We start from the raw sequence: 12,098 nt of genomic DNA on the forward strand, positions 1-12,098 counted from the left end.
CTGATTTAAATCCTTTGTTTTCCCTTAATGCTTGTTCTACTTTTCTTGTGTTAAATCTTCTTATGTCCTCTCTGAGTCTCTTTCTAATGGCTTTGCATAACTCAGTATACTCAATTTTCTCCCTGTCAGTGTTTTTCTTGCTCTTCATTTGTTGTCTTTGGTTCATCATGACAAGTGTTTCTTGACTAATTTTTTCTTCTTTGGATTTCTGTTTCCCTATAGGTTTCTTGGGCTTTATCACTTTCAGAAAGTTATAATATTCCTCGTCGATATCTTGGTCCTGAGCAGTCTGCAGAAGCTCAAACTTGTTCTTAAGTTCCAGTACATACTGCTTTTTCTCCTCCTCTTTCTTTATATTATTTATATTATTTACTCGAGTCAGTTTTTTCCTTTCCTTTCCTACATCTATATCAAGTGTACATCTTACCATTCTGTGATCACTTCCAACATTTACCTTATTCAGGACGGTAACATCATTCACAATATATCTTCTGTTAGTGAGGACGAAGTCGATTTCATTAGTAGTTAATCCATTTGGACTCTTCCATGTCCACTTTCTGTTCACCCTTTTCTTGAAAAAAGTGTTCATTATTGACAGTCCTTGAGATTCTGCAAATTCCACAAGTCTTTCACCTCTTTTATTTCTTTCACCAATTCCAAAATTTCCTATAGTTCCTCTTTCTGCGCTGTTTTGCCTTTTTCCAACCTTAGCATTGAAGTCTCCCATAATAATAGCGTAGTGGGTTTTCTGCTCATCTAGAAGACTCTCAATTTCAGTGTACATTTCTTCAACCTCTTCATCATCATGGCTCGATGTTGGTGCATAAATCATTATAATCTTTAGCTTGTACCTCTTAGAAATCTTGAGTATTAGTCTTGACACCCTTGGTGATGTACTTTTGAATTCCAAAATGTTGTTTTTAAAATCTTTATGGATCAGAAACCCAACTCCACCTTCACTCTTTTCACTGTTTTCATTGGTGTACAGCAGATTTCCCTTGATAAACTTATAAGTGATTCATTTCTTCTTCTTGTTTCAGCCAAACCGATGATATTCCAATTCACATTTTCTAATTCCTTTTCCAGCTCTAATATCCTGTCTTCACCGATGAGTGATCGGTTTTTTTCATAGATGTAAAGAAACCATACACGGCGGTCCGCGAATGATAAAAGATTTAGGACTGTTCTAGATCAAACCCAGAAAGATGGCAACTCTCTTCTCATATGCAATTACCACTGACTACAGGTTATATCTTGAATGTGAATGCTGTATTCTGTCTAAAATGTCTTCAAATTCATTGCCAGATAATCTTCAGAGCGATAAGAAGAAGCAGAAAACACAGGCATATTTTTAATGATGTAGTAAGTTTATGGTTGGTTAATGGCTTTAACCGTCTGTCACATGCAACCTCAATTTAACAAAGATGCTTGCATGGTAGCTGTGAAACAGCCTTTATTGTTTTAATTATAAAGTTTTTTTTTTAGTTTTTTCAGTGACTTGAAAACTGAGATCTATTGTGATTTGCTAAACTCATTTAAAAAATATCAAATGAAAATAAACAAGAGAAACCAATAATAAAAGATAAGATTGCCCCTTTAGAAAGGGTCGATATTGTGTGACCAATCAGATTTGATACTATGATGCAGTAACAAAGGAACTGGATGCAAAAAATAATTTTGATATCATACACTTGGGTTTCAAAGATAGCTTTTCATTCTGTTGCACATAAAAGACTGCTGTAAAAATTTCAGCAGTAAAGGAAAGTTACTGCTCTAAATAAAGGAATGGTTGAGTGGGAGAAGACAGTGGTTATTAATGAACACTGCTCTTCACAGACTAATCTTATTAGTGAAGACCCCCAGGGTTCAGTGCTGGAGTCAAATTTACATATAAGCACTGTTGTTTTCTATCTTTATGAATGATGCTGGTGAAGGTGGTAGTAGTAGTAGTGGCATGTGATGCAAGAAAGCAAGTGTATGAGCTTATGCAGCATCAGTCAAAAAAAAAAAAAATTACAAAACAATCCCCTCTAAATATTTGTCCAGTTCCTCCTTAAATTTATTTAACCTATCAACTTCCACAACAACAGATGGAAGTTTGTTCCAGCAATTAACCACCCACTGGCTAAAGGCAAATTTCTGCACACCTGTTCTACATCTGTCCTTCCTCAGTTTCAATTTATGTCCCCTTAGGTTCGTAACCTGAACAAGTGGAAGAATTCCATCAGAATTCAGCGTGCTCAACCCATTCAAGGCCTTATACACCTCAATCAGATCACCTAGCAGGTGCCTAGTTTCCAGCTGCTGCAATTTGCAGAACTTAAGCCTCTCCTGGTAAGAGGATCCCTTCATTCCCCTCACCAATCTTGTTGCCCTTCTCTGTACACACTCAAGCAAATCTACATCCTTCCTAAAATGAGGCCTACAGACTTTCACGCAGTACTCAAGGCGTGGCCTGACCATTGCCTTATACAGAGGAACAATCACCTCCTTTTCCCTGCTAGCAAAATTCCTGTATATCATTGACAACACCCCATGACCTGCCCTGGCAGCCTGTCTGCATTGCTCAGAAAACTTCATATCTGACTGCACAATTACTCCCAGGTCTTTTTCATTTTCTACCACCATAAGTGTAGTACCACACAGTTGGTACATTTCTCTGGGGTTACTTCTACCCATATGCAGTACTTTGCATTTGTCAATGTTAAACTTCAGTTACCACTTCTCAACGCATTTGCCCAAATTTTCTAGATTCTGTTGCAGTAACACACTGCCATTACTGTCATTGACAACCCTGCCAACCTTTGTATCATCTACAAACTTCGATACTAAGCCTGATATACCTTCATCAATATCATTGATAAATATACAAAACAACAATGGACCCAACACCAAACCCTGTGGGACTCCACTAATAACATTAGTCCACGAAGAGCAGCACCCATTGATTACCACCCTCTGTCTTCTCCCACTCAACCATCCTTTTATCCATTGTAGCAACTTACCGTTAATACCATTCTGCTCCAATTTGTACAGTAGTCTTCCATGCGCAACAGTGTCAAAAGCTTTCCTGAAATACAAGTATATGATATAAAAATTATGTTTTGCACCCAGTTCCTTTGTAACCACATCATAATAACCAATCAAATTTGTCAGACAAGACTTTCCCTTAACAAACCCATGCTGTGTTTATTGCTGAATTATTGCTGCAGTCTTGTCTAGATGATCCTGCAATGCATCTTTAACCAGTGACTCCATTATTTTACCTGGAACAGAAGTTAAACTAACTGGTCTGTAATTACTCGTGTCACCCTTCGATTCCTCCCTTTGTGAATTGGGGACACATTTGCACATCTCCAGTCTGTGGGGAAAACAGGGCTTAATGTCTAAGTTTGCAGATGATACAAAGATTGGTAGGAGGGTTAATGACAGTAATAGGGTAAAATACTGTGATAAGATCTAAAAATATTATGCATATTGGCTGAGAAATGGCAATTGAAGTCTGACATTGACATTCATCTGTAATGCTACTAAATAACACTGGCTCAAATCTGTAAAACGTCTTTATTATGATAATATAAAATAAAATAAAATACATACGTACTGTATTTTCTGACATTGACAAATTAAAGGTACTGCATATGGACAATATGCCCAGATTAATGTACTGTGTGGTACCACGATCAGAGTATTGGAAAATGAAAAGACCTAGGGGGTAATTGTGTAGCCAGATATGAAGTTTTGATATTGATATTTTTGTCAGCTGTTTGCATTTAGCAAAACCAAATTTCTACAGATAGATTATATAACTGTATCTGGTATCTTACAGATGCCATGTGGAAATGAGAATTGCACAGAAGGGAAACACTTTTGCTCACCTGGTGTCTATGAAACACCAAACAAAAAAATCATGGTATACTGAAATGAAAACAGAAAATACTGCATAATCAGTTAGAGAAAACTGGTCAGTAAAGACATACAGAATGATTTGATTTCATCTGCAAATTTAAAAAAAAAAAAAACAGGAAAGTTTTAAAAAGTGGTATCTGCCACAAGCCATACTAGCAATGAATGTTGAACGTTAATGAAACAACTCATATCGAGGCAAGCCTTCCAAATGTATGCACCAAATCTTAATTATTACTATTGAAAATTGTATGCCTTGCTATTATCAAAGCCAGTTCTTTTAGATGCTGCTGGGGAAATTCAATTAATTATTAACCTTTTTTTAATTTTTAATTTTATTATTACATCATTAGTCTTACAGTATTGTAGTACAGTATTAAAATTAGACCTAAATGTTCTTTCTTTTTGCTATTCTATCTGAATTCCATAATCTCTTAAACCCATTTACCTCTTCAAACCTTTTATCTCTTACTTTAGAAAGGATCTGAAGAGATTACTGAAGAATTTAAACCACAAAAATTGGCTAAACATTCAAATTTTTCATGGGATGCTGCTAGTCAATAAATAACCCAAGTTTCATTTTTCATACCAGTGGGGTTTTTTAAGTTATAAAAAACTTCCGTGTTTTTTTTTTTTTTTATTAATTTAACCAGATAAAATCTTTGGATTTAATTACACGTGAGGAGACAACATTAAAACAGGAAGGAAAATTAGTTTTCCGCTTATTATTATTAGCCATATGGTGCAAGAAAGCCTGAGGCTCATGCTACACCAGCCAAAAAAAAAAAAATCCCAAGTTAACCCTGAGAGAGAGAGTCAGAAGTAGAAAGGAATCACCAAGAAAGAGAAGAATGATGATATCCAACTCAAGGGCCCTGTGTGTGCCAAGCCCATACTCACCAGATGTGAGCCCCTGGGACTTGCTTGATTGCCTACTCTCTTTACTGTGATATTATTATTCGTTGCGCTGGATACACCACGGTTATATCAGCCTTTTTTTTTTTTTTTTTTGTAGTTGTTGGCGCATAGGCTTCTGTGGCCAGAATGCACCTCCCAAGGTTTTTGCAATACTTTGATCCAAGCCCGAGGCGGGAATCAAACCCATGACCTTTGGGTTGCCAGGCAGGCACTTTACCTACCCGGCTAGCCCGGTCGGCACATCAGCCATAACTTATGAATTATCTTATGAAGGAACTTATGAATCATCTGATATTCTTAGTAAAATCAACTTCAATGCTCCTTGTAGACAAGTCAAGAACCTTACACTGTTTCACATTGACTCTGCCACCACGGACTTTATGATGTCCACTAAACAGAATCAGCAAATGACGCCAGCAGTACTAAATTTGATGCCCATGTCCTTAAAATTACCAGCAAAGCATTCAAAACACTGGGATTCATCAAATGGAACACTTACAAGTTCAAAAATACAGATATGCGATTATCCTTTATAAAACAATTGTTCTGCCAATCCCTGAATTCAGTTCACCCATCTGGACCTCACACAGAGACTTTAACTAACAAAATTGAAGCAGTCCAAAAAAATTTGTTCGTTACCTTATGTACCATAATCCTCTATTTTATCACTCAGTGTATTATGAATCGCTGTGCGATTACTTTCGTCTGAGGCCTCTGTGCACTAGAAGAGTTATTACTGACATCACTCTTCTAGCCAAAGTAATCACTGGAACTTATGAAGCATCTGATATCCTTAGTAAAATCAACTTCAATGCTCCTTGTAGACAAGTCAGGAACCTTACACTGTTTTGCATTGACTTTGCCACCATGGACTTTATGAAGTTCAGTCCACTAAACAGAATCAGCAAATGACTCTCTCATTGACTTCTATGACAACTCCTAACCACTGATGAACTCCATCCACAAGTTTGCCTGTTCTCTTAAACTGCAAAGTGACTAGCTCTGATCTAATTATTGTAGTTTATTATTATCATCATTGTTTTATTATTTTTCTATTCTCTAACTGATTAATTATTATTTGGTAACTTAACTTAATGCATACCTCTTTTGTACATATTATTTAAATGTTTTAATCTATATCAATGTGAATCTCCCTGTTGGATCTCTTATTATTATTGTGTTCATTGTTCTGCTCTCAGATACACTGTTAATGGTTACCTGTTGTATATCTTGTTATTAATAAAAATGAAATAAAAGAAAAAATCTATTCACTCAAAAATAAAACTCGATTCTACCGAAAACTGTTCTATAATTTTCCCACGCACACGGCAGCAGCGAAAAAAAGTTTCATATTGTACGTGCTGAAAAAAACTGCAGTCCTGCCCGCCGTAAATGAAGTTATATGCACACAGGATACTGTAACTGTTTCCAATCGGGAACTTGTGATACTTTCACTCGTTAGGTCTTGACGTTTGTAATCAAATGGCATCAGCTTGCACAATAAAAAAAAATAATATATAATAATAAAATAAATAAATAACATATATCGCTCTCAGCTGGAACATAAATTAATATGTATTTATGTAGCATCATCATCAACACATCGATTGCAAAACTAGAGGGCGTTTAAAAAACATTAATCTTTCTTATTTTCACTTTTGGCTTAAAAAACAATCAAAATGTTGCATGAAAACGTCAAAGTCTACATCAGTTATTCAGAAAACACCTCGTTGTTATTCCTGTGCTCAGATTACAATAAGCAAGACTGATAAAGGAACAAAAAAAAAAAAAAGAAACGGGAGAAGCGCGAGGGGGGGGGGATATATTCAACTACAAAACGTTTAATTCGCAAGATGCGGCATTCCTAACAATCCTTTCCTCTAACAACTACACCTAGTTTCTTTTCTCTTCGCATAAACCTTGTTCGAAGAACTCGGCAAAAAAAAAAAAAAAAAAAATGATGTACACGGATGAAACAACAACGGGCTACATAAGTTATGCTTTTACCGCACAGTAAAGCAGGATCGGAGGAGCCAAACTTGTTAGGTGAAATAACTACGTCCGTAATGCTTTCGGGTCAAATTAAAAATGGCATTCACTGCAGAGAAATTTAATGGAGTATCCGGATGTCCGCGGTTGCTTTCCTGAATCAGAAATAAATTGACAGCCGCGTGGGCAAGTGAGACGATTGTTCATAAAGCACATGATGTATCCTGTACAGAGTTGTTCTGTATCTGGCACGAGGCCAATGGTTAATAACATCAGTAGATCGCGAAGTTAACAGCATAAGTAATACTCTGAAGACGTTATGATGAGGATAAACCATGCATAGAGGACATGTGCCTCAAGTGACATAATTTACGGTAAGAGCGCTGGGTACGAATATTTTCATGGCAAATTAAACAGCTAAACTTCATACTTCTCTACGCTAATTAATTAAAAATGTCTATATACTCCACTGCACAGAACCGTGCAGTGGCATCCTGGGGCCTGTTTGCATGGTTGGTTTTAGAGATTCCATATCCTTTGCTATAATTGCATTATAGCTATTAAACAAACATTTTTCTTCTCCCTTTATAAATCAGGATTCATGTGTTTGACATTCGTGGCACCCCCAATTCCCTTTGGCACAGTCCTGCCAATGCATCAATATCAATGAGCCAATAGCAAACTCAACCTTAAATATACATATGTAGGTTCCCTTTTTTCTTATTCTTACTCCTCTGTCTTTGTTACATTTCTTGTTTTACTTTTACTCTTTTATTGTATTATATTATTTTTCGTGTGTACAGAGAACATGCAAATACATCTTACCGGCAATGGATGGATTTTTTTAAGGAAAATCTTGTCCGACAATTGATTGGCTACCATGAGGTAGTCACACAGGAACTGGATGAAAAAACTTTTTGACATCGTATGCCTAGACTCCATTCAAGCTTTGAAACTGTTCCAAATAAAAAAATGCTGATATATTGAAGGAGTTTGGCATCGGGAGAAAGTTACTGCTACAGGTAGATGTTGAGTGGCAGAATGCAGAGTGGTTATTAATGGGGACTGCTTGTCATGAATTAATGCTGTGTGTGATGTTCCTCAGGGTTTGGTGTTACATCCCTTATCACATAATCTGCAAATCGACCAGAGAACATGTAATTTACAGACACAATACACAAGGGTAGTTGAAAGTTATTTTTCAGGTGACCATAATATAATCGTTTAGTTTTTTTGTTTTTTGTTTGTTTTCATTTATTTATTTTTTTTATCATATACATATCGAGTTAAGTGTCTAAGTCTCTGATGATACATTAGTGGGCTGGGTGATTAATAACAGTAATCAGGATATACCACTACTCCAATAAGACCTCGATAAATTGGGCATAAAAATGCTGAAGGAGTTTAACTGCTAAATTCAAGTTACATTAGTTTATAACAAATTACAAACTAATGGAAGCTGCAGAACATTTCGAAAATAAATAAGTAAAGAACGAACAAAACTTAGGAGTAATCGTGCAAGGAAACCTTATGAATGAATTTGTAGTTTATCTTCTACGAATTAATACCGAATGCGATATGTAGTTCAGTAATAAGCTCACCAACAAACCACAAAATGCAGGAAATTTACAGGCATAATATAGTATATCTATGGTCTTTATCTTGATGCAAATATTAAATTAAAAAAAAATCATATTAGGATAACCCGAGAATTACCTTATTCATGTGTGTGTATTATGTCTGTAAATTGCATGTGTTCTCTGGTCAGTTTCGTTCAGCAAAACACTGGACAAGAAACCTAAGTTTACAGGTAAGGACAACCTTGATACCCTCGCCTGGGACCGATTAACTCAGCCACAGAGTGGAAAAAAGCTCATGAAGGTTCCTCGCGTCATTGATGAGATTCAAACCAAAGCCTTTTCCATCTGGTGTGGGAAAGATGGTGATTATAACTACTGTGTTAAAGCAAACAAAAAAATTGGACTTTTTAGTTTAAAAAAATTTCACCCAGTTGCACGTTTTCGCTGTCCAAACTGTAACAATGCGCTACGCAACAGAATTGGCACTTCCCTTTCAGACATGACACTAAGACTGAATGAAACTAGTCCTCCTGTGCCTACTATAGTTAACGTGTAGGGATGTGAAACATTTATGCTGTTGGCTATTGGTACCATCCATACTGACAAAAACCTCTCCAAATGATTCCCCTTTTAGACACAAGGCACCTTGCATGAATCAGGTAGTAAGCAGAATTCTTAATCAGTGGCATCCACCAAAACTTTATTTTCACTCTGTTAGTTCGAAATATGAAATTTGAAAAAGAGGGAAAAGGGATTCATTGAAAACTGAAATTATTAAGTGAATTAGAAGCATTTACACTCTCCATCCTTTGATGGCTTTCACTTTGGTTAAACAAATCATTGACGGGACTCTAAAAGAAGCAAGCACCGATGTTGATTTGAATTCCAATTCCTTTCACTTTCCACTAAATTGAAGTGGAATTCAATCTCTATATTGTAAACGCCTCTGATCCATGAAGGCTATCTATGACTGCAAACAGAAAATTTATTTACAAGAAAATTTTTACCGCAAACTTTTACAAATGTTTGACAGATGCATTATTTGCTAGAAACCGTTACTTTTCCCACCTTCTCGCTCTCTCTTTCATTGAGAACTCCAGGACAGCATCTGACGGACTGTTCCAGAGTTCTGAAGCTGCACCTGAACTGGAAAACTGAGGGTGATACATCACATCACATGTAATGTGGTGGAAATGGAAAGCAAATATGGGATTGGAAAAAAAAAAATGAGATCACACTCAACTATTTAATGTGGCAAGATTTATTTCCTGCCGGAAAATATAAAATATCTTTTCAGTGGCATCTCTCAGAGGGGCAATACAATATGCCATCAAACTAAATGTGTATACAATGTTTATAGAGCATTCAATAGACTTCACTTCTTTCCACTCCCCAGAAACCCTACAGATTTCAACTGAATTGATAATGTATGCAATGAGGTTAATGGGTTGAACAAAGTTTGGATCCATGTGCCGTGTAATTGAGGAATGCTTTAAAGACAACATGGTGAGTTCCAGTCAGTTTCTTAATTTCGTGACATCCATGCTACAGAATGTTCAAGCTCATCAGCTGGGCAGTCACGATTAATTTAGAAATGATTTAGTTACAAGGCTTCTCCAACCAACTATAAGTACTGTATTTATTAGTATTAGCCATACAGTGCAAGCAAGGAAGCTACAGGCTTTTGCTGTACCGGCCAAAAAAAAAAAAAAAAGTAGATAAGAAAATACAAAATACTTGAAAGTGTCTTTGGACCCTTTCAAGAAACTTAGCGTTTTTTCAGATATGGTCTCCATACTTGGATACAGTATTCCAAATGCAACATTACGATTGCCTTAGTATAGTGGGACTGTGACCTCCCCATCTCTACAGATATTATTCGATAAATCATCGATAGGACACCATGGGCTTTCCTGGCTGTCCATTTGCACTGCTCAGAAAACTTCATATCTGCCTGTGTGATAACTCCTAGATCTATTTGTTTCTCTACTGTTTTTTTAATTCGACCCCGCTACGTGTATAAGTTATTTTGGGATTGCTAATCTCCAAGTGCATTTTGCTGCATTAAAACATAGCTGTTACTTTTATGACCATTCTTGAAGTCTGTTCAAGTCATTCTAAATGAGCGCTGCTTGACATTGATCATTATTGATTCTCCTAATCTTTACGTGGTCTGCAAATTTTTGATGTCATGTCCTTTATTCCTTCGTCCATGTCGTTTGTGAAAATCAAAAACAACAGCGGTCTAAGAACCTTGGGGTAACCCATTTGTGACGTTACACCAATCTGAATAATATCCATTAATCAAAACCCTGTCTTCTGCCTTGCAGCCATCGCAATCCATCTTAGAATCATTTTTCCAGTAATCCCAATATGTTCCAATTTATATAAGTAACCTCTCTGAGTCAAATGCCTTACTCAAATCCAAATAAACTATTTCGAAATTGTTTCCTACATCTAGCTCATGAGTAATGTCAAAATAGTTTACAGGTGAGTTAAACATGTTTTTCCCTACAACAAAACCTGTGTCCTTCAGAATGCAATTTCTATCTAAATGTCTTTATATTGCAGTCTTGATCATAGCCTCTAGGATTTTTGAAGTCAGACTAACTGGTCTGTAGTTACTGACTTCTCACTTAGAACCGTCTTTATGTGTTTGCGTTTCGTTGGCTCTCCTCCAATCGAAAGGACTCTTTCCAAAGTCCAATGATGTCCTCATAATTAACCTTAGTGGTTCAAAACAGACCCTCTGGCTGCCTCCCTCAAAATTACTGGTTATATGCTATCAACTCTAGGAGTCTTATTACCTATAAGCTCGAAAGTTTGTTTGTTTTGTTTTTTTTAAAACAATCATCTGTAAATTCTAAATCACTAATTTCATATGGACATTAGTAATGAGAACATTAATTAAAAATGAAAAGTTTAGTGAAAAAATTAATAAAATAATAGCTACTCTCGAAAAGAGAAAGACAATTGTATCTATCAGCTAATGAATGACTGTAAGCATTCACTTGTATAATAGTAGTAGTAGTAGTAGTAGTAGTAGTAGTAGTAGTAGTAGTAGTAGTGGCACATGATGCAAGAAAGCAAGTGTAGGAGCTTATGCAGCATCAGCCAAAAAAAAAAAAAAAATCACACCATTCCCTCCAAATGCCTATCCAGTTCCTCCTTAAATTTATTTAACCTATCAACATCCACAACGACAGATGGAAGTTTGTTCCAGCAATTAACCACCCGCTGGCTAAAGGCAAATTTCCGCACATCTATTCTACATCTGTCCTTTCTTAATTTGAACTTATGTCCCCGTAGGTTGGTAATCTGAACAAGTGGAAGGATCCCATCAGAATTCAGCGTGCTCAACCCATTCAAGGCCTTATAGACCTCAATCAGATCACCGCGCAGGTGCCTAGTCTCCAGCCACTGCAATTTGCAGAACTTAAGCCTCTCTTGGTAAGAGAATCCCTTCATTCCCCTCACCAATCGTGTTGCTCTTCTCTGTACACGCTCAAGCAAATCTACATCCTTCCTAAAATGAGGCCTCCAGACCTGTACGCAGTACTCAAGGCGTGGCCTGACCATTGCCTTATACAGAGCGACAATCACCTCCTTTTCCCTGCTAGCAAAATTCCTATATATCATTGACAAAACCCCATTACCCGCCCTAGCAGCCTGTCTGCACTGCTCAGAAAACTTCATATCTGACTG

General features: G+C 36.6%; 1 protein-coding gene across 1 annotated transcript in view; it reads right to left on the reverse strand.

The window, feature by feature from the left end:
- The window catches only part of LOC150075399 (uncharacterized), a 170,008-nt gene that overhangs the window by 52,372 nt on the left and 105,538 nt on the right, over nt 1–12,098 (reverse strand). The gene's annotated exons all lie outside the window — the stretch shown is intronic.

Source organism: Mastigoproctus giganteus, chromosome 14, assembly GCF_048544385.1.
Source record: "Mastigoproctus giganteus isolate SK-2022 chromosome 14, ASM4854438v1, whole genome shotgun sequence".
In the NCBI taxonomy this organism is placed as follows: domain Eukaryota; kingdom Metazoa; phylum Arthropoda; class Arachnida; order Uropygi; family Thelyphonidae; genus Mastigoproctus; species Mastigoproctus giganteus.